General features: G+C 33.3%; 1 protein-coding gene across 8 annotated transcripts in view; it reads right to left on the bottom strand.

Annotated features, from left to right (window-relative positions):
* MGA (MAX dimerization protein MGA) overlaps positions 1–24,078 on the bottom strand; it is a 231,238-nt gene that overhangs the window by 190,692 nt on the left and 16,468 nt on the right. For 7 of the 8 annotated variants that reach the window (XM_074289346.1, XM_074289347.1, XM_074289351.1 and 4 more), the window contains exon 2: positions 19,322–19,385. The exons of the other annotated variant lie outside the window; for it this stretch is intronic. The gene's annotated coding sequence lies outside the window, so the exon portion shown is untranslated. The remainder of the gene's footprint in view (positions 1–19,321; positions 19,386–24,078) is intronic. 8 annotated transcript variants of the gene reach the window in all.

Genomic DNA, 24,078 nt, shown 5'->3' with positions numbered 1-24,078 from the left:
ACAAAATTTTATCATTTGTATCAATATATTAGGATCATGAATTTAAATTAAATCAGTGTGCCACTCATGACAATCCAGAACAGGATGCCTCTTTGGTTTTCTAGGTCTAATCTCTTTTTATAAATCAAATTCCCTACTTTAGTCATACCTCTCCTTGCCCCCAATGCTTCTTCTTGGCACCATCTCCCTTTCCTAGAACCTTATGCCAGAGACATTCCCTTCTAGACACTTCTAGTTTCCTACCTTTCAAGTGAGATCTCAGCAGCGATCACTCTCCTCCCTCAATTGCCCTAATGCATGTAATGATGGTGGAACCAGAAGACCTATTCTGCAGAGGGGACTCCAACAACAAACGACTGGCATGTGACATACCAGGAAAATGGATTAGCCCCCGCTGGAACCACCCCAGCTTTCTCCTTCACCATGCACAACTTGACAATTAAGACAGCTGAGCAACAACTTTCTTCTCCTGCTTTGGAGCTACCAGCTACTGCACTGGTAGGTGGTAGGAGCTACCTTTGAGTCAGCATGTCTCCCTCATTGCTCTCAACCTTGGTAGAATCACACTAAGCCTAAGTAAACCTCCCTTAAATGGAGGTCAAACACCAAAATAAGGCATACTGCTCTCATCAATAAAAATGAAACTTCCTAAAACGTCCTTTTTTTTTTAACCTTTTAAAAAAATTAAGCATTTAATCATCTCATTAGTAAATTACAAATTCAATGCCCGATTTTGATGTAGAAATAACCCTGGGTTCTTGAAGACTATTCTAATTGAATTTAAAAGCTAAGAGATCCTGCCAAGGAAAGACTGTGACTTAAGATTGTTGAACTGTATATGTCACATTAAGAATAGCCTATTCAAATAAGGGAGATATGCCGGTAGAAATGTGGCCATGAAGTTATTTTTCAATCATAGCAAATGACAAGTTATCTACTGAGCCATATATGTATGAAGGCCAGAATGAAAAGAGGAAGTGTCCAGATCTTGAAAAACTGAAATATAATAAATGGAAAACGCACAGCTAATTAAAAAGGTGATTCTGAAGAGTAAGATTTTGCACTGTTTGGAAGCATGTAAAGATGGCTAGGAAAAGGAAGGTAAATTACATGCTCTTAGTTAGGGATAGGCATCCAAAAAAAATGATAAATAGAAACAGTGGCAAAAATCTATTTGAAAACTATGCGGAAATTGAAATGATCAGGCTGAATTGTATCTATAAGCTAACAGACACTTATGTAGTGAGAATATAAGGATAAGAAAGAAAAGAGAAACTGGAATTAGACAAAATACTAAAATGATCTTCAAAGATGTTCCAAATATATTAATATTTTAAGGGCAGCTCTTTTAACAATGAGAATTTGTTTCTTACCATTGAGTTTAGATTTGAGTCTCATACATTCTTATTTAGTTATAATTTTAAATGTATTTATTAATATATTTATTCAAAATGGATTTCTGAAACTTCTAGTCAAGATAGTTGCTTGACCAAAGACACAGCTCCCATATACATACTCCAAGAAAAACCTAAATATAGCACAGAATGAATAATGATGAGACACTTAGACACTATATTTTAAGACACCATAGATAAAAATGGCACTCAACTTTAAGAAACAGGTCAGTGAAACAGAGAGGAAAAAATCAGCACTCACTTCCTGAAAGAATTCCCAAAAGGAAAAATCTTAGGAATGTCCTAGCCAAAATCCAAGAAAATATTGCAAGTGGCCAAAAAAGAAAGAGCTCAAGTACCAAAAAAACCAGAATCAGGATCACACAAGACCTGACAATATCTCTCCAAAAGGAAATCTTGGTATAAAATAATTCAAAACACATAATTTATCTTTGTAAAGCTTAGTACAACCCTACAGGGAAAAATGTAAAAATACACAACTTTTAATGGAACAGATAATTTTCAAGCTTTTCTGATAAAATCAGAACTAAGTAGGAACTATAAAAAGCAAATACAAGAGCTAATTTACCTAGAAAGGTAAATTAATTTGAGCCACGGGAAGGGACTAAAGGATGATGATATGCTAATATTCTAAAAGATAGAGGGAAAAACAAGTATCCCTGCAGAACTTAATGTCTTTACAATCAGAAAATCTAGAAACAAACTGATACTGTTGAGGATTTTAACAAAACCAAAGAACAGCAAAATAAAGGAGTGCCCATCAACTGGGGAGCAGTTTGAACAACTTATGGAACATGAATGTAATGATATATTACTGTTAGAAAAGATGACTAAAAATAATTTCAGAGAATCCTAGAAAGGCTTAAATGAAGAGATACATGATGAAGTGAGCAAAAACAAGAAAAAATTTTAAAAATAACAAAATGTTGCTAAGAAAATAAGTTGGAACAATGTAAGAACTATAATCAAAGCAATAACCAAACCTATCTCCAGAAGATTCATTAAAGTACACATTACCTACATCCTAACAGAAAAGTAATGACTTCTAAGTACAGAAAGAGCTAAATTTTCTGGACATGGCCACTGGGATGTCTATTCTATTTGTTGCTAAATGGATTTCCCCCCTGTTAGTTGAATGCAGGGAGCACCTGAGAAAGAGAAAAATACTAATAATAATGATGCCAAAAAAAGAAAAGGAAAAAAAGCCTATTGAGCCATTTGAAATTCACAGAAGGGAACAGAAATTAAAAAAAAAAAAAAAAAAAAAAAAAGCTAAGATGAACAAGATAGCTTTGAAAATATTATGTTGAATTATGCACTTTCAAAAATACAAATTGCACGGAACAGAGACATGTTTTTATATACATCCTCTTTTTTGTTTTACTTTGTACATGAAAGGAGGTCATATTTGTTTTGATATTTGCTAAATGCAAAAAAAAAATTTTTCCCTGAGGCAATTGGGGTTAAGTGACTTGCCCAAGATCACACAACTAGAAAGTATTAAGTGTCTGAGGCTGGATTTGAACTCAAGTCCTCCTGACTTCAGAGCCAGTGTCTATCCACTATGCCATCTAGCTGCTCCTTTTTCATTTTTTTAAAGTTGGTGTTTATCTGCAGGTGAACTAACCTGAATAACCTAAAAGCAAACTAAAATAAACCAATTATGATTTTAAAAAAAAGATCTGGATGGTAGCATAGGTCCATGATACTCTTATTGATAAATCAAGACTAAAGCTGAATCAGTATGAAGAGTTGGCTTCCTATAGTTCTGGGCCATAGGTTATTGTACTGGAAAGAGTTCATTTTCCTATCACTAAATACTGGATTTACTTTACTTTGTTATTATAAGCAATATAACATCATTTCTCTCATACACACACATTATTATGTTTTTCTGAATAATGGATCCTATTGAATCAAATGGCATAATTGTTTTCATAGCTACCAGACTGCTTTCCCAAAAACTGTCCATTATTTTACAATGCTACTCAGGTTCATTCTTGATTCGTCTCTCTCCTTCTCTCTTGACATCCAAACACATTCCATATCATGTCAATTCTAACTCCAAAATATCTCTTCCATCTGTCCCTTTTCCATTTTCACTGCAAGCACCCACATTAAGAAACGTGCAAGAAATATTCCAAAGAACACTAGATTTAGAGCCAAGTGGCCCAGATTTAAAGCTCTGTTCAGCTACTTATTAGGCTGGGAGACATTGGACAAATTACAACACTTTTCTGGACCTCCATTCTAGTAAAATGACTGCATTGTACTAAATGATTTTTAAGGTACTTTCTATATCAAAATTCTATGATGATACATAAGAAGCATAAAAGCTCTCTAAATGGCTTTCTTTGTTTCCAATCTCTCCTCTCTTATATATATACTTCTTATATATAATACTTCATGGTATTGTCAAAATAAACTTCCTAAGGGACCATTCTGATCACTTCTCTACCCAGAAACTTTCTTTTTCTTTTTTCTTTTTTAATTATACCTTTTTATTGACAGAACATATACATGAGTAATTTTTACAACATTGTCTCTAGCATTCACTTCTGTTCCAACTTTTCCCTTACCTCCTTCCACCCCCACCCCCCAGATGGCAGGCAATCTCATACATGTTAAACATGTTAAAGTATATTTTAGATACAATATATGTATGCAGATCTGTACAATTCTCTTGTTGCACAAGAAAAATTGGATTCAGAAGGTAAAAACAACCTGGGAAGAAAAACAAAAATGTAAGTAGGCCACATTCATTTCCCAGTGTTCCTTCTCTAGGTGTAACTGATTTGTCCAATATTGATCAACTGGAACTGAATTAGATCTTCTCTTTGTCGAAGATATCCACTTCCATCAGATCCTCATACAGTATTGTTGTTAAAGTGAATAATGATTTCCTGGTTCCCCTCATTTCATCATCAGTTCATGTAAGTCTCTTCAAGCCTCTCTGTATTCATCCTGCTGGTCATTTCTTATAGAACAATACATAACAAATGAATATGGACTACTTGCATTTTTGTTTTTCTTCCCAGGTTATTATCCAATTCTTATCCAAGAAGTAGTCCAGAAGAGAGGACCAAGGGAGGTCCTGAAACCAGCTGAAACTAGGTAAAACTAGTTATGTAGTTAAAAAAACCTGAAAGTAGGACAAAGGTTATATATCTCAGTTAACCATATTCATCTTAATTTATTAATAAAGATTAACTTCTCTCCAGGAGAAGTTAAGGTTCATTTTAATGGTCACACAATGTATATAAAGGGGAAGGGACATATTAAATGTTACATGCTGCAGGAAGACAGGGAAAGAATGTCATCATCCCAGCCATTAGGAGATGGAGGAAGGACTTTGTGGCCAGGAGAAAAGATAAAAGACTATATGCTCTTACCTCTGCCTCTGTAAAATGTGTGAGCTCATTTTCAGTTTTACACACACTTCCTGCAGGAACAAATTAAAAGTTTAAACTAATTCTCTCATTCTGAGTTTATTTATTTACTATGCCCTTATTTGGGGTTCAGAATTTTGTTTCCAACAAGTTTCACTGAAGCACAGAGAATAAGTAAACAGAAATAAACATCAAATGATGAGCTGAAGATTGTGGAAGGTTTTGTATTCTAGACTAAGGAATTTGCATTTTACTTAATAAACAATGGGAAGTCACTAAAAGTTCCAGAGTAGAAGAATGATATGAAAAACAAAACAAAACAGTGCATTAGAAAAAATTCAAAGGCACTACTAAAAATGAGCACATTTGTTTTGAAAAAGGTCTAAATTTTCAGAAGAAATTAATGTCATTTCTAGTCAAATGAAAAAATGCTCCAAAAAACTACTGATTAGAGAAATGAATATTAAAGCAACCCTAAGGTACCAGTTCACACCTCTGAAACTGGCTAAGATGACAAGAATAATTAATGATGAATGTTGGAGAGAATGTGGGTAAACTGGGTCACTAGTGCATTGTTAAGAGTTGTGAACTGATTCAATATGGAGAGCAATTTGGAACTATGCTCAAAGGGCTTCAAACTGTGCATACATACCCTTTGACCAAGCAGCACCATTACTGGGTCTATATTTCAAGGAAATCATAAAGGAAAAAAAGGAACCCACATGTGCAAAAATGTTTGTAGCAGGTCTTTTTGTAGTGGCAAGGAACTGGAAACTGAGTCGATGCCCTTAGATAAGGAATGGCTGGATAAGTTATGGTATATAAAAATAATGGAATATTACTGTTCTCTAAGAAATGATGGGCAGGTTGATTTTAGAAAAGCCTGGTAAGATTTACATGAACTGATGTTGACTGAAGTTAGCAAATTCAAGAAAATACTGTAGGGCATTAACAAGATTATGAGATGATCAACTTCAACAATGAAGTTATTCAAGACAATTCCAATAGACTTGTGATAGAAAGTACCATCTACATCCAGAAAGGCAACTATGAAGACTGAATGTGGATCAAAGCATATTTTCACCTTTTTTAGCTGTTGTTTATTTCCCCCTCTTTTTTTTTTGCTCAACATTACGAAAATGGAAATATGTTCAGAAAAATTGCACATATTTAACCTATATGGGAATGCTTGCTATGTTGGGGAGGGAGGAAAGGGAGAAAAATCTGAAACACAAAGTTTTGCAAAAGTGAACGTTGAAAACTATCTTTGCACATATGTGGAAAAATAAGATACCATTAAAAAATAAAATAAATATCTCTAAAAATAAAAAAACCATTAATGGGCCTATAGCAGGCTGGTATATTATGCCCACTTCCTTTTCTTAGACACTAACCCACTACTCTGGACTTAATCACATAACCCAGACTGGGTTCAGTCCTAGGGAGTTTCCTTCTAATCAAGAGAAAAACAAAGCTTCCTTTTCTCACACTCTTCATCTCATAAAAATTTATGACACATAGCCAAAGCAGCACTCAGGGGCAAATTTCTGTCCTTGCTGAACATAAGAATGAATAAGACATAAAAGTAAAAATGAACTCAACAAGTTAAGTCTGCATTTAAAGAAATTAGAAAGGGAACAAAATAATACATTGAAATAAGGGAAATAAAGGGGGGGAAAGGGAATTATAGTAAAGGAAAATATATTTATAAAATCAGCAGTGTATAGTAGCACTTAATAAAATGTTTGTTGCTCATTGGTATTAGTCTTGACTATTTCCTAGCATCAGCCTCTGCAGTATCTGCTTCAAGGAATGAAGGGATTGTAAAAGCAATATAAGGAGGCTATAAAGAATCAGTTCATTCAAGAATGGGGAGAGAGTAACAACAACAAACTTGCATAGTAAGAAATTTAAATTTTCTATGTTTGTCTTGTATATCCAGACTGTACTTGAGAATAAAAATAATATCTGGTTACCTATATGTTACTCTCAGACTCTATTTCAAGTGTTTTACAAAACAGATATTCAATAATTATCTGTTTCATGAACAAACATAGGAACGTATCATCATCTAACCAATCATTTGTGACTTCTGAAAAAAAAATTCAGGATAAGATATATAAAGACTCTTTATATATATATATATATATATATATCAGGATAAGATAGATATATATATATCAGGATAAGATATATAAAGACTCTTTATATATATATATATATATATATATATATATATATATATATATATATATATATATATATATATAGCTGTACTAAGAGGCTAGAATTAATATAATTCTTCCCCTTGGCACCAAGCGAGTTTTATAATATATTACCCATAGAGAATTGCAATAGAGCACCAGAGAAAAGAATGTTATCAGAGATAAGCCTCCCCCCAAAAAAAAGACCCAATTATATAGGAAAAATAACATAGCCCACGTACTTCATGGGTATTCAACACAACATCAAGAGACTTATACAATGGTGGAATTGTGAAATGAGCCAACAATTCTGGAGAGCAATCTGGAACTATGCTCAAAGGACTATAAAATTATGCATACCCTTTGACCCAGCAGTGCTATTACTAGATCTGTATCCAAAGAAGATTTTAAAGAAGAGAAAGGGACCCACATGTGCAAAAATGTTTGTGACAGCCCTTTTTGTGGTGGCAAAGAATTGGAAAATGAGCAGACATCCATCAATTGGAGAACGGCTAAACAAGTTGTGGTATGTGAAGGTAATGGAATATTATTGTTCTATAAAAAATGAAGAACAAGATGATTTTAGAAAAACTTGGCAAGATTAACATGAATTGATGCTGAACGCAACAAGCAGAACCAAGAACACATTATACACACTAATAGCAAGAACATGAAATGATCAACTATGAATGAGTTGGTTCTTCTCAGTAGTTTAGTGATCCAAAGCAATCCCAATAGACTTTGGACAGAAAATGTCATCTGCATCCAGAAAAAGAACTAAGAAGACTGAATGTTCATTTCTTTTTTTTTTTTTTTTTTAAATCTCTCCCTTGGCTTTTCCCTTTTACTCTGATTTTTCTCTCCCAATATGATTCATAAGGTAATATATATTAAAAATAAATAAATTTACTAGGAAAAAAAAGACTTATACAAATTGTCTAGAACCTGAGGTGGCTCTTCTCTGGAAGATTTATAGAAGGCAAGGGCAAGACAGCAAGGCATCCATAGGATAAACAGACATGGATTTGTTGTGATCTTGCATTCCTAGAGAAGTATCCATCATGATAAGAACAGATCCATTAAAACATTATCAGGGCACTTCTTTTCAAAAAAGTAGTAATTTTTTCAAAGTATATAATTCCTTGATGGAAGTCTAAGTATCCATTATTTTTTTAATTAATTTTATAATTATAACTTTTTTTGACAGTACATATGCATGGGTAATTTTTTACAACATTATCCCTTCTACTCACTTTGGTTCTGAATTTCCCCCTCCTTCCCTCTACCCCCTCTCTCCTAAATGGCAAGCAGTCCCATACATGTTAAATATGTTATAGTATATCCTAGATACAATATATGTGTGCAGAACCAAATTTCTTGTTGCACAGGAAGAATTGGATTCAGAAAGTAAAGATAACCTGGGAAGAAAAACAAAAATGCAAACAGTTTACACTCATTTCCCAGTGTTCCTTCTCTGGGTGTAGCTGATTCTGTCCATCATTGATCAATTGGAACTGAATTAGATCTTCTCTTTGAAGATATCCACTTCCATCAGAATATATCTTCATACAGTATTGTTGTTGAAGTGTATAATGATCTCCTGGTTCTGCTTGTTTCACTTAGCATCAGTTTATGTAAGTCTCTCCAGGCCTCTCTGAAATCATCCTGCTGGTCGTTTCTTACAGAACAATAATATTCCATAACATTCATATATCACAATTTACTCAGCCATTCTCCAATTGATGGGCATCCATTCAGTATCCACAAACATTTTTGCACATGTGGGTCCCTTTCCTTCCTTTAAGATCTTTTTGGGATACAGACCTAGTAGAGACACTGCTAGACCAAAGAGTATGCACAGTTGATAACTTTTTGAATATAGTTCCAAATTGCTCTCCAACAATGTATCAGTGTCCCAGTTTTCCCACATCCCCTCTAACATTTGTCATTATTTTTTCCTATCATCTTGGCCAATCTGAGAGGTATGTACTAGTATCTCAGAATTGTCTTAATTTGCATTTCTCTGATCAATAGTGATTTGAGCACCTTTTCATGTGACTACAAATAGTTTCAATTTCTTCATCTGAAAATTATCTGTCCATATCTTTTGACCAATTATTAACTGGAGAATGGCTTGAACTATTATAAATTTGAGTCAATTTACTATATATTTTAGAAATGAGGCCTTTATCAGATCCTTTGGATGTAAAAGTGTTTTCCTAATTTATTGCTTCCCTTCTAATCCTGTCTGCATAAGTTTTGTTTGTACAAAAACTTTTTAACTTAATATAATCAAAATTATGTATTTTGTGATCAATAATGGTCTCTAGTTCTTTTTGATCATAAATTCCTTCCTCCTCCACAAATATGAGAGATAAACTAGACTATGTTCTTCTAATTTGTTTATAATATCATTCTTTATGTCTAGATCATGAATGCAAAGTCTCATCTTTTTGAGTCTCATCATCTTTTCAAATCTGGCCTCTCACACTTGCTGGCTATGTGCAAGTCACTTAAACATATTTGCCTCAGTTTCCTCATCTGGAAAACGAGTTGGAAAAGAAATGGCAAACCACTCCAGCATCTTTGCCAAGAAAATCTCCAGATGGGGACATGAAGAATTACATACAACTAAAAAAGACTGAATAACAATGGCTGGATAAGTTATGGTAAATGAATGAAATGGATTATTATTGTTCCATAAGAAATTATGAGCAGACTAATTTTAGAAAAGCTTGAAAAGACTTAAATGAACTGATGCTGACTAGGAGAATACTGTATATAGTAACAGCAAGATTATGTGATGATCAACTATGATAGACTTTGCTCTTAGAAATACAATGATCCAAGACAATTTCAAAAGAAAATCCCATCCAGTTCATCCTCACCCAGAGAGAGAACTATGGAAAATAAAAGCAGATCAAAGCAGAATATTTCCCTTTTGTTCTGATTTTTCTTTTACAAGACAATTAACATGGAAATATGTTTAAGATGATTGTACATCTACAATCTATATAAGTTAGCTTGCTGTGTTGGGTAGGAAGGAGGTGAGAGAGAAGAGAGAAAAATTAGAACTCAAAATCTCACAGAGATGAATGTTGAAAACAATCTTTACATGTATTTGGAAAAATGAAATACTACTGAAAATGAAAAAGAAATTCTAAGTTAATTATTGCCTGCCTTTTTAAAAAAAATTTATATCATTTGTTTTTGTATCATATTCATTTCTGAATCTTTCCATCCCTATCCAATTAGGTAATACAATTAGTTTTACCTCCTAATTAAATATTTTAAAATTTTAAAAAAAGGAATTCAGTAAAATGAAGTAATACATCAGCTATATCTGATAGAATATATAATATTGCCAACTCAATTCTTCCAACTTTGTAATGAAGGGAGCATATTCTCAACCCTTTTCTGGATCCAAGTTTGGCAATTATAAATACACAGGATTCAATTTCATCTTAATGTAATTTTTGCCTATATGGTTGTAGTTAGCTATTCTATGTCAAGTCATAATTTTTAAGTCATTTTTTAAAAGATACAGTGATATTGCATTACATGCATATACCATAATCTGGCCATTAATTAATTGATGGATACCTACCCAAAAATCCTTTTAATTTTAATTAAACTTTACAAAAAACAAAAACAAATGTGGAAATTGCAAAGCTTTTTTTTTATGTAACAAATGAAATATTTTACTTTCAAAGCAGTTCTGTTTTATTGTTTCCTTCTGATCTTCCTTTTATTCTCTTCAGAGCATTTTTGAAAAATGCTTCAATGACTTTCTTTTCTTGCTTTTTTTTTGCAACACCATAGCTAGCTTTCTTGTTTCTAGTAATTTTTTTAAAAAACTACCATAATCCTTGTAGCAAATATAGTCAAGCAAAACAAATTCATATGCTGTCATATGTCTTATTCTGCACCTTAATTCCACCACTCCTTTCAGAAAGTTACCAACATGCTTCATCATTAGTCTTCTAGAGTAAGTCACTGCATTAATCAGAATTATTTTAAAGTCAATCTTGAAAAATATTAAATTGTAAGTAACCTGAAGTCTAATGGAAATATTCTAGAAGGGCAAAAGTAGGTTACAGAGGCAGACTCAAGAACACAGAGAGGAAGCATTTTTTCCAAATCACCCAAAGTGCCTCCTCCAAAACAATGTAGAAAAGGTGTCAGACCAAACTCTGATGGGGAAAGCCTAGAAAAAGTCACCAGTCAATTATTTGTCCAGCCAAGAGCAGTGTAGAGAGACAGAGAGAGGAAAAGATGAAGAAACTGGGGCTAAGGATGGCTAGGAATGTAAGCAGCAGCAGTAGCAGAGAGCATTGGAAAATGGAAGAATGAAAAAAAAAAAAAAAAAAAAAAAAAGCTGGCATAGAGTGCAAGGCCAGAAAGCATAGGGGCAGAAAAAGTATCAAAAGGGATCCCTACTTTAGTTCTATTCTTTAGCCCCACAAATAAGCATGCTGTGGAATAACAGGGCAGTAAGACTTAGACCAAAAGAAAGTCAGCAATTTAATAGTTCTGAACCTGCAAAACCTCCCAGCAGGTTAACAGTGACTGAGTTTAGCAACAGAATATTGAAATTCAATTATACACAAGCCAATAGACCCAAACCTCAGTCAGACTAAAAAGGGAGTGAATAAACATCTCCCCAAACTTTGGGAACACTGAATTCACATTGGAGCAGGCCTCCAGAATGAGTTGTGAAAGCAGCAGAAAGACATTAAGGAACAGAAACTCAGACAAGAATCCCCTCAAGTAATGCCCTAAACCCAAACAATAACATAAAATCCCAAATTAAGAATTAGAAGAATAAGCAAAAATGGAACCCAATAATAAAGAGCTACTATGACAAAGAAGCTCAAAACACCAACTCAGAAGGCACTAATCTGAATATATCCCTAAGCAAAACCTCAGAGAAAAATGCAAATTGGGCACAAGCTGAACAAGAATTCCTAGGAGCTTTTAAAAAGAACAAAAATCATTTTTAAAAACAAATAAGAAAAAGGAGAAATGAGCGTTTCTTATACAAGAAAGATATGAAAATATAATTTTACCAAATTTTTTCTGTTATGAAAATATAATTTTTTACCAAAAAAGTTTGGTAAAAAAGGTATAAAACTTTACTGAAGAAAATAACTCCTTGAAAATTAGAAACATCCAAATGAAAGCTAAAGCCTCTTCCAGCTGCTCCAAGATACTTATTTTTCTAGATTTCTCTTGACTCTATTATCACATTTTGAAAATCTTGTTTAAGTCTTTTTTTTTTTCCTTTTTCTGAGGCTGGGGTTCAAGTTGACTTGCCCAGGGTCACACAGCTAGGAAGTGTTAAGTGTCTGAGACCAGATTTGAACTCAGGTCCTCCTGAATTCAGGGCTGGTGCTCTATCCACTGCACCACCTAGCTGCCTCAATTTAGGTCTATTTATCAAGAATATTTGAAAATCTTTGATTTTATTAATGATACTTTTTTTCCCCTTGTAGGGTTGATTATTCTGTTTGTTCAGTTAATCTTAGTTGTAAATTTTTGGGTTTTTTGTGGATTAAAATCTGGTCTTGGAATTAGGAAAGACCTAAATTAAAATCCTCAGAGGCTTACTAGCTGTGTGATCTTGAACAAATCACTTAACCTCTATTTCCCTGTTTCCTTAACCTAAAATGAGGGATAATAAGAACACCTTCTTCATTGGATTTTGAGGATCAAAAGGCTTGTAAAAAAGCCTTTAGTTCCTGGTATATAGTAGATATTATATAAATGCTTATTTTTTCTCTCACTTCCTTCTCTTTTATAAAATTGTATTTCTCTGTCTCTTTCCTTTTGTGTGATAGTAGCTGACAACTCTTGTTGTGAGCCTAACTTTGGTTCCTTGATACTTGAAATTTTTCTATATTCTCATAGTAATTTTCTCTCCTATAATTTGAAAGCTTTGAATTTTGCCAATCACATTCCAGAGGGTTTTCTTTTTTATAGCCAAATGGAGGGAGGGAAAATCAATAGTAAATGACCTAGGCAGCTCAAGCTTAAGCACAGAAGGGAAGAGGGACTAAGCACAAATGCTTGCCAACAGCTCATCCCAGTCCTTTCTCCTGCTTTTCCCCACTCCATTCCTTTAGTACACGCTATCTTTGTCTCAATAGGATTGGCTAGTTAGAAGTGATTCTGGTGATATACCTCCAAAGACACAAACACTACCGTAAAAATACCAAGGACTCTTTAATCAGCTGTCAATAGAAATCTAACTATTCCCCATCTGCTCTCTGCAACATCCCTAGCTCTATACAGCTAAGAATCAACTCTCTGACAGGCCATTAAGGAGATTTTTAACTCCAGGAGATGTAGTAACATGCAAGCTAGAAATGAAAAGCACTAATCTCTTATCAATAGCAGAGAAAGTACAGAATCAGGAGAACCAATGCTCTACAAAATCCTTACATTTTGTGCCCTGGTAGCTAAGCAGACAGATCCCTGACTCACCATGGGTCTAAGGAAGAAATCAAAACAAATAACATTAATTTGAAAGTGGCAAAACCAGATAGTTGAAGATTTTGAAAGACACATAACACTTACAACCCACTGAAAGCCTATTGTAAACAACTAGGTTTTTTGGTCCTACAGATAAGTCTCCTATTTGATGGGCAACCACCATAAGATGGGCAATCGGTGATACAGACATACTTGCACTATCTGAAATATAATTGATGTTTCCAACAGCAGACAGGAGGAATTCACTAAAAAAGAAAACCTGAAACTTTGCTCCCGATCTCTGCTCCGCCCAAAAAAAAGCCAATACATTCATAATTAGAAAACTAAAATTGGGTTCACACTCAACTGGCTTATTGCAGAATCGTTTTTTATTTTCTCTGATTCCCTTTCCCCATTCCTTTACTCCTTGCATATGAATGGGCATAATGTAACTTTTAAAAATAAAATATTAGCAGGGAGGCTACCACAATGTTTAAAAAATGATATATTATAAGATTTAATTTTTTTTTTTTCCCTGAGGCTGGGGTTAAGTAACTTGCCAGGGTCACATAGCTAGGAGGTATTAAGTGTCTGACATCAAATTTGAATTCAGGTCCTCCTGAATTCAGGGCTGGTGCTCTATCCACTGCGCCACCTAGCTGCCCCTATAAGAGTTAATTTAAACTAGAAATGCACAGTTCATTCAATAAAAGGCACACTATAATCACAGAAGAATATGTAGATTACAATAACTAAAACACCCATGAGATTATATTAATAGATTATCTTTTTTTAAGTTTTTAATTTTAAAAAAAGACAACACATACATCTCTTAAAAATACTAAAAAACAGAGGAATTAATGGACTTTCCCTTGTGATGGTAAATAATAGCAATAAAAACTAGATCTAGGCTTCATATAAGAAATCTCCCTGAACCAAAGCAAGCCAGCACCTTCTCTGCAATTTATAGATATCCTAAAGAAAGTTGCCTAAATACTAGGAAGGTAAGTGACTTACTCGGCAGCCAGTATTATGAAAAGTAGAACTTGAATCCAAGTATTCCTGACTTAAAAGACAATTCTCTTCTAGTCATAAATACTATATAAAACCAAGAGTTAACAACATTATATGCCACACACAAATGCTAAAGGAATTTCCAATAAGAATAGAAGTAAATAAAGTATATACATTATCGCTGTAATTATTTAATAAAGAACTAGAAATGCTCACTATTGCATAAGAAAAAGAAAATGAGGAAATAACCACAAAGAGAACTCATGCTTTTTGTAGATGCTAACATGGTCTATTTAGAAAATGTCAAAGATTCAATTAAAAATCAACTAAAACAATAATTTCAGCCAAATGGCAGGTCATCTAGAACATCTTTTCTTTATACCACTAATAAAACCCAGTAGAAAGTGATAGAGAACTTTCATTTAAAAGAAATATAAAATGTTTAAAAATATTTGAGTCACTATAATCAATTCTTCTCAGGAATACCGCAAACAAAGACAATTCACAAGACTTGGGCTAGAAAATGCTATTCATATCCAGACAGAGAACTATGAAGACTGAATACAGATTGAAGCATATTATTTTCACCTTTTTTGTTGTTTGCTTGCCTTTTTTTCCCCATAGTTTTCCCCTTTTGTTCTGATTTATCTTTTACAACATGGCTAATATGAAAATATGTTTAAGATGATTATACATATATAATCTATACCCAAGAGGAGAGAAGTAATGCAGGGAGGGGGAAAACTTTGTAACTCAAAATCTTACAAAAATGAATGCTGAAAATTATTTTCAAATGTAATTGAAAAAATAAAATGCTACTAAAGCTTTTTAAAAGCAATGATCAAGCAAAATAAAATATTTGAGAGTCTACCTAACAAGATAAACATAGTAACTGTATGTATATAACTAAAACTCTGCAGAAATAGACTGAAATTTTAGAAGAAATGTTAATTTTTCAATTCAATTAAATTCTTCATTTCAAGTAAATGATCACTGTTAGCCAGTGCTAATAAAAATGACAATATCACCTAAATTAATTTATTTACTCAATGACATAACAAATTACCAAATGATTACTTTATAGAGCTAGAAAAATTCATCTGGAGAAACAATATGTCAAGAATGTTAAGAGAAATAATTTTTAAATTGAATATGAAGGACAGCACCAGAACTCAAACCATACTACAATACAATAATCATCAAAACTTAAAAAGAGAGATAGATTAATGGAACAGAATGAAGTACAGAAACAAATGAGCCAATGCCCTTTTCTTCAATTAATCCAAGGAGCCAAAAGCCAGGGTAAATACTTACTATTCAACTAAAATGGCTGGGAGGATTAGAAATCAGTCTTGCAAAAATTAAGTGTAGTTCAAAACTTCACCCCATATATAAAAATAAGCTTCAAATGAATAAGTGACTTAATCTTACAAGGTCACATCACACAGATATGGCTCTTTTCAACAATGAGGTGATTCAAAGTAATTCCAATAGACTTGAGATAAAAAGAGCCATCCGCATCCAGAGAGAGAACTAGGGAGACTGAAAGTGGATAAAAACATAGTATTTTCATCTTTGTTGTTATTCTTTGTTTGTTTGGGTTTCATTTTGTTTAGTTTTTTGTTTGTTTGTTTGTTTTTTGCTTCCTAGTGTTTATTTCTCTTTTGATCTGATTTTTCCCGTCCAGCATGACAAATGTGGAACTATGTTCTAAAGAACTACATATGTTTAACCTATATTAGATTGCTTCTGTCTTTTGAAAAGATGGAAGTGGGGAAGGCGAAAAATTTGGAACACAAGGTTTTGTAAGAGTGAATGTGAAAACTATTTTTGCATATAATTTGAAAAATAAAAAGTTATTGGTATTTAAAAAAACACAAGGTCACAGGGAAGGATTCTCAGGACAGATAGAAGGTTGGTAAATTTCAAATTCTCCTAATTTCCCCCATAAATAGAACAAATTTGCTCCCTAGGTCAAACATAGACTACTAAAAAAATAAGACTTGTAGCAGAACAGACTCCTCCAGGTACAGCCCAAGAAGATCTGAAAAAAGTTCTCAGGCAGGAGAAACAAGTATGAAATGCTAACACCTGTGGTCCAGCTGCTGGAGCACAATTAAAATTGTACAGCACTTAGCAGCAGCCACAATAAAAAATAAAAAAAAAACCCAGAAATTTTAGAATCATACCTACTGACAATCAAAAGAATTAAGCCTGCAGCCAAAAATATCATATCCAGCAACATTTTTGAACTTTCTTGAACTAGTAATTTGTTGTTATAGATTTTGAATCCTCCTTGATGTTCTGCTGGGCATATGAGAATGTTCTTTCTTGTTTTGTTTTGGTATTCCTTTTCTATTTTTCTATTTTCTTATTCTTTTTTTTTTAATAAACTAAAATTTAAAAAAGCAAGATCACATCATAAAAATCTAAACTGCACTAGATTTGTAAAAAAAAATTTTTAATTTTGTGTAATCAAAATTGTCTACATTATTTTCTGTGATCATTTTTATAATTCATTTGATAATGAAACCTTCCCCAATACAAAGATCTGAAAGTTAATTTCTTCCTTTTTTCCCTCTAATTTGTTTTGGATTTGTATTTGTATTGAATTTGAGCTTAGTCTTTAAGGAAGCTAGAGAAACTAAGAGATGGGAATGAAGACACATAGAGTATGGGAGTCTACCAGTACTAAAGCAGCGAGCCCAGAGAAGGTGTGTCATGTGCAAAGAACAGCAGATAAGTCAACTTGGCTGAAGTATACAATGTATGAAAGAAAGTCAAGTTTAGGAAAACTGGAAAGACAGGAAAAGATCAAGTTGTGAAAAGCTTTAAATGACCAAAAGAGGATTTTATATTTTATTATGGAAGAGAAAGAATATTGAGTTTATTGAGTAGAAGAGTGACATGGGACTGGTCTCTGCTTTAGATTAATCACTTAGGCAGTAGATTGGAGTAGAAAGAGATATAAATCAGGGAGATCAATTAGAAGACTACTGCAAAGTCCAGATAAGTTGCAATAAGGGTTTAACTCGGGTTACACCTCTGAATAAAAAGAATGACATAAATGAAATATGTTGTGAAGGGAGAAGTAACAAGATTTATCAATGGATATGTGGAGAGAATAAGAGTGAATAGTTGAGGCTGACTCCTTAAGGTTGCAAACCTGGCTGACTGGGAATATAGTGATGCCCTTAACAGGTACAAGGAAATATAGAGAAGAAGGTATGGAAGGGAAAAAAAAATAGCAAGTTCTGTTTATATATACTGAGTTTGAGATTTCTACAGATATCAACTTTAAGGTATTCAAAAGGCAACTGATGATACAGGACTAAAGCGCAAGAAATTAGAGATCAGTTAGTTAGATAGGTATGCATATGTGTATGAATGTTTGTACATATATGTGTGTGTATATACACATATACAGAGATATAGATATGTAGATATCTTCTGAGCTCTAATACTATTATACATGTATATCTCTGTGTATACACAAATTTAAGAGATTCATCTGTATAGAGCCGATAACTGAACTCAAGGAAGCTAATGAGGTCACCAATTAAGATACTATGGAAGAAAAAAGAAAAGTAGGACAAAATTTGGGGGGACTTCTACAGGTAGTAGACATGACATGAAAGAAGAACTAGTAGTCTGAGGAGAGATCAGAGAGTTAAAGAACCAAGAAAGAGTAGTATAATGAAAACCTAGAGAGAAGAAAATATCCAGAAGGTCAACAACAATATAAAAAAGTATAAGGACTGAGAAAAAGCAATTAGATTTGTCAAACAAAAGATCATCACTACACTTTCTTACACATTCTTTCTTGCTATGACAAGAAAATAAAGTTCACAGTTCAACCATCCCATAATTGAGGAAATGGAGAATTTGCAAGGGAAAACAGCAATAGAATTGTCAAAAAAAAGAAGACAAACTATAGTCCAAAGAGATTATTTTAAAAAGGGAAAAAGATCCACATGTGCAAAAATGTTTATAGCAGTTATTTTTGTAGTGGCAAGGAACTGGAAAGTGAGTAGATGCCATCAGCTGGGGAATGGATGAATAAGTTGTGGCGTATGAATGCTATGGAATATTATTATTCTATAAGAAACGATTAATAGGATGATTTCAGAAAGGCCTGGAGAGCCTTACATGAACTAATGCTAAAAGAAGTAAGTAGAACCAAGAGAACATTGTACCTAGCAAGAACAAGGTTATATGATGATCAATTGTTATGGACTTATCTCTTTTTAACAATGAGGTGATTCGGGCCAGTTCCAATAAATTTGTGAAGGAGAGAGCCATCTGCATCCAGAAAGAGGACTATGGGGACTAAATGTGATATTTTCATTTGTTGGTGCTATTTGCTTGCTTTTTAAAAAAATTCTCATTTTTTCTTTTTGACCCGATTTTTCTTGTGCAGCATGCTAATTGTGGAAATATGTATATTGCACATGTTTAACATATAATGGATTACTTGCTATCATGGGGAGGGAATAGGGAGAAGGGAAAAAAATTTGGAACACAAGGTTTTACAAGGATGAATGTTGAAAATTATCTATGCAATAGATAACTGCATAGGCAATTATATGGGCAAGTCACTTAACTCCAACTGCCTCAAACCAAAAAGAGAGAGAGAGAGAGAGAAAAGAAAAATATATGCAAATATCAAGGACAACTTTTATGACAGTATTAGTAAGGAACAGGACAACTTTCAAAAATCACCTATTTATATTCTACAACTGACAAAGTAGTAAATGCAAAATCTCACTGTGTTTACTGTTTGTTGACTATAAAAAGCTTTTAATTCAGTATAGCAAAATATTACCTTGAGTTTTCTTCCAACAAAGATATCTCTCTTGTACATATGCATCAAAATAATGAAAGTTTCCCTGAAAGATAAAACAGAGATACCCCTGATTATCCTGTAATTAATATAGTGAGGCACAGAAAACATTTGCTCAAGGGTCTAGCATGGTATCTGTCATGGAACAGATATGATGTAATGTTCAAATGGAAGCAGGATTGCCTATGGCAAGGTCCTCTGAACTCTCATGTTTACCAGTACACTATCATCAGGCCCTAAAACACTTCAGAGCTTCCTGGACAAGATTAATAAACACTGAAAACAATTTGGTCCAACTACCTAATAGAATAATTTAAATGCATATAGAATAAGAATGCCTTTTGTCCAGATTATAGCATGTAATCAGATGTGTTACCTATATGCCTTTTGTCCAGATTATAGCATGTAATCAGATGTGTTACCTATATGCCTTTTGTCCAGATTATAGCATGTAATCAGATGACAGATATGACAATACATTCTAATGCTCTGGGACTGAGAGAGTGTAGATATAAGCTGTGTACCAAAAATAAAGCACTAAGGCAGAAAAAGATCCCACTGGGACCCTAAAAGGATGAAAAGCTTACTACTCAGTCAGGTCATAAATCCAGAGCAAAATGAGGAAAAGATCTGGGGTTTAAAAGGAACCATTTCTGAAGCAAACAGTAGCACTGTGGATCTGCTCCCAGGAAAAGAGCAGAGACTCATTTGATGCCTTCAGCCCAGATCAAAATCAGCAATGGAATAATAAGGGCAAGAATGCCAGACCAAAAGCGATTCCTTAGTTTGGTCACTTTGAACCTGCTGATCTTCCAAGTGGACTAAGATGACAATGGCTAAGTCTAATAGAACTGTGCAGCTATTTGTGAAGACAAATATGAAACACCAAACTTGGAGAACTTGGAGAACTCAGAACATGAAGAAAGTAGGACAACTTTACCAAAGGTCACTTCACTATGGGATCACTGAAAGCTTTCAGATCCCCAGCCAGAATTATCCAAGAGATACTAGAATAATGTAACACTCAAAACTGAAGAAAGGAGAAGGACCCAAGATGACAAAATCTCAGTCCAGACATCATTTGCAAAAGTGTGCCCATTTGAAACAAAGTCCAGACTCAAGAAGTAGGCTAGAAGAATCATTTTTTGGGGGGGGTGAGAAGAGAAGGAAGGAAAAAGGGAAGGGGGAGGGAAAGAGAAGGGAAGAAAAGAAAAGAACATTATTATAAAGAACCGTAAGAGAAGCTCACACCACAAATTCAGAAGAAATGACCCCAAAACATTTACGAGCAAAGCCTCAAAGAAAAACACAGACTGGGCACATATTCAATCAATTCCTGTAAGAGCTAAATCAAGGATTTTGTTTTTTGCTTTTTGTTTTTTTCAATTTAAAGGGTTAAAAACTGGTTTTAGAATCCTAATAAGAGCAATAGAGAGAAAAAGGAAGAAGAAATGAGACCTATAGAAGAAAGACATGGAAAAATAATTAATGATCTAACACAAGAGACACAAAACCTTGCCCAAGAAAATAAATTCCTGAATATTTGATAAAATTAAATCTAATGACTCTTTGATGCAAAAAAAATTAAAATAAAGACAAACACCGAAAGAAAGAAAGAAAGAAAGAAAGAAAGAAAGAAAGAAAGAAAGAAAGAAAGAAAGAAAGAAAGAAAGAAAGAAAGAAAGAAAGAAAGAAAGAAAGAAAGAAAGAAAGAAAAAAGAAAATGCAATGCATAGGAAAAAAAAAAAAAAAGACCTAAAAATAAGATTGAGAAGAAACAATTTAAGAATTATTAGATTAGGCAACTATGGGGTACAACGGATAAAGTACTAGCCCTGGAGTTCAAATTTGACCTCAGATACTTCATATTTACTAACTGTGTGACCCTGAGCAAGTCAATTAGACCCAATTTCTGTGACAAAAAAAAAAAAAAAAATTTTCATTGACCTACTTGAATATTCCCCCTCACACACACACACCTGAGACATCCTGCTTCATGAACTCATAAAGAAAAAAATTAACAAATTTCTCAGCCAAGAGCAAATGAGAAATAGAAAATCTACCAATCACCTTCTGAAACCCCCCCATGAAAACCCTAAAACATAGCTAAAACCCAAAATTCCCTAGATCAAAGAAATAATACTACATATAAGCAGCTAGAAAAATTCAAGTTTCAAGGAGCCACACTCATGATCACATACACAATTTGGCAAAAAGAGAAAAAGAAGGAGGAAAGGAAAAGTATTTATTGATCACTTATTATGTGCCAGACTCTATGTACGCTAAGTGCTTTATAAATATTATCTCAATTGATCTTTATGCCTTGAGTTATATGCTATCATTAGCCCCATTTTACAGTTGAGAAAACTGAGGTAGACAAAAGTTAAGTGACTTGTCTGGGATCACACAACTATTAATTATCTGAAGCCACATCTGAACTCAAGTCTTTTCTGATTCTAAATACAGATTTCTATTTACTGTGTCTTCTAGCTACCTACAAAAAAGGAGTGAAGAGATACAATATAATAGCAAAAAGGCAAAATATCTAAGTTTGCAGTTTAAAACAGTTTACTCAAGAAAAAACAAAACAAATAATCCTAAGGGAGAAAAAATGAACTTTTAATGAAAAAGAGAATAAAGCATTCTTGAGAAAAAAAAACAGCACTATATAGAAACTCTAATAAACAGAAGAGTCAAGAGAATCATAAAAAGATAAAGGTGAATGAGCAAAATATGAATCTAAAAAAGGATAAAATGTTCACATTCTTATAGGAAGAAAAAAATATATGTATCTGCTCAGAACTCTAATCGTCACAGACCACAGAAACAATCTTACTAAACAGATCTCAAAGTCTTTAGGTCTTGATTTTGTGATTTTAAAAGAAAATTGGAAATGGGGAAAAGAAAAACACAATGGGGAAGGGAAAAGGAAAGGAAGAATAGGGAATATTATCTCAAATAACTGTGGAAGAGATAAAAGTAAAAATCACAATGGGGAGGAGGAAGGTGGCAGGAAATGAGCAACATCTGAATTTCATTTTTATGTGAATTAGTCAAAGGAAGGAAAACTACATATAAAAACATATATACACACATAGAGGTAATATAGAATATATGTCATTCAGCAGGAAAAGAGAAGAAAAAGGGGTTAGAGAGAAAGGGAGGAAATAAAAGGGAAGGAAAATTAAGGGAGAAAATCAAAAGAAACTTTTTTTAAAAGAAGGAAGGAAACAAAGAAAAAGAAAGTATAAGAGATTAGATGGAAAAAAACAATCATAACTGAATATGAGGGGAAGGCTTCACTCAAAATGGAAGGGAACAGCAAAACAGATTGGAAACCACACTTATCATGTTGTTTACAAAAAACAGTCTTGAACAGAAAGATATATATATGAAGCAACAGAAGAATTCTTTATATTCAATTAAACTAAAAAAGTAAAAAATAATCATAATTTCAAACAAAGTAAAAGCAAAACCAAACCTAATTAAAGTGATAAACAGGGAAACTATAATTACTAAAAGATATTTTAGAAATGGATTAATACTGATATTATATATAAGCACTAAATGGTGTAGCATCTAAATTCTTTTTTAAAATAATAGCTTTATATTTCTCAAGATACATGAAAAGATAGTTTTCAACATTGACCCTTGAAAAACCTTGTATTCCAAATTTTTCTCCCTCCTTCCCCACCTTCCCCTTCACCTAGACAGCAAGTAATCCAATATAGGTTAAACATGTAGCATCTAAATTCTTTTTTTGAATTTTTTTTTATTTTATTAAAGCTTTTTATTTTCAAAACATATGCATGGATAATTTTTCAACACTGATCTTTGTAAAACCTTGTGTTTGAAATTTTACTACCATTTGCCCCATTTCCTCCCTTAAATGGCAAATAATCCAATATAAGTTGAACATGTGCAATTCTTCTATACATATTTCTACAAATATCATAGCATCTAAATTCTTAAAGAAAAAGTTAAATAAGTAATAAAAGGAAATGGACAATAAAACTATAATAATGGGACAGTCAATTCACTCCTTTCAGACCTAGATAAAAAAAATAAGCCAAAACAAAAAAAAGAAAGAAACAAAAGACCTGAATAGAATTTTACAAAAATTAATTATGATAACCCTCTATAGCTATTTAATGAAAACAAGAAAGAGTATATATATTTCTCATCAGTACATGATCACTCCTCTCTCCAAAAATAAAACTTGTCTTGTGATAAAATCTTTACAAAGACACAAAAGTAGAAATATTAAATGCAGTTTTTTCAGACCATAATGAAATAAAAATTATATTCAATAAAAGGTCTTAGAAAAGGTCTTCTCGGAGGTGGAGCCAAGATGGCAGTGAAGACACATGCATCATTCTAAGCTCCTCTCCTACCCTCACTACTAATTACCAAATTCAGCCTCAGAAATAATACTTGATTGGTAAAATCCATGAATATTGAGAGTATAACAAATTACCAGCAGAAGATAATCTGGAAGATCGCCAGAAAAGATTTGTCCTATTCGATAGGAGCAGGCCAGCATAGGGAGGTAGGTAGAGCTCAGAGACTAGCACACTGAGCAGACAGAGGCAGGGCAGTCTCCACAAGTGGAAATTTTGCAAGGAGGACTCTACCACAGGTTGGCTGCTCTGCTTTGGTTGCAAAGCAGTAGATCAGCAGAGAAGCTAAAGCCAAAGGTAGAGTATACTCCAAAAAAAAAAGCTGGAATCTAACAGGAC

This window comes from Sminthopsis crassicaudata, chromosome 2, assembly GCF_048593235.1.
Source record: "Sminthopsis crassicaudata isolate SCR6 chromosome 2, ASM4859323v1, whole genome shotgun sequence".
NCBI classification, from domain to species: Eukaryota; Metazoa; Chordata; class Mammalia; order Dasyuromorphia; family Dasyuridae; genus Sminthopsis; species Sminthopsis crassicaudata.
The sequence above is the reverse complement of the archived record's forward strand: the minus strand, read 5'-3'. Positions and strand labels throughout refer to the sequence as shown.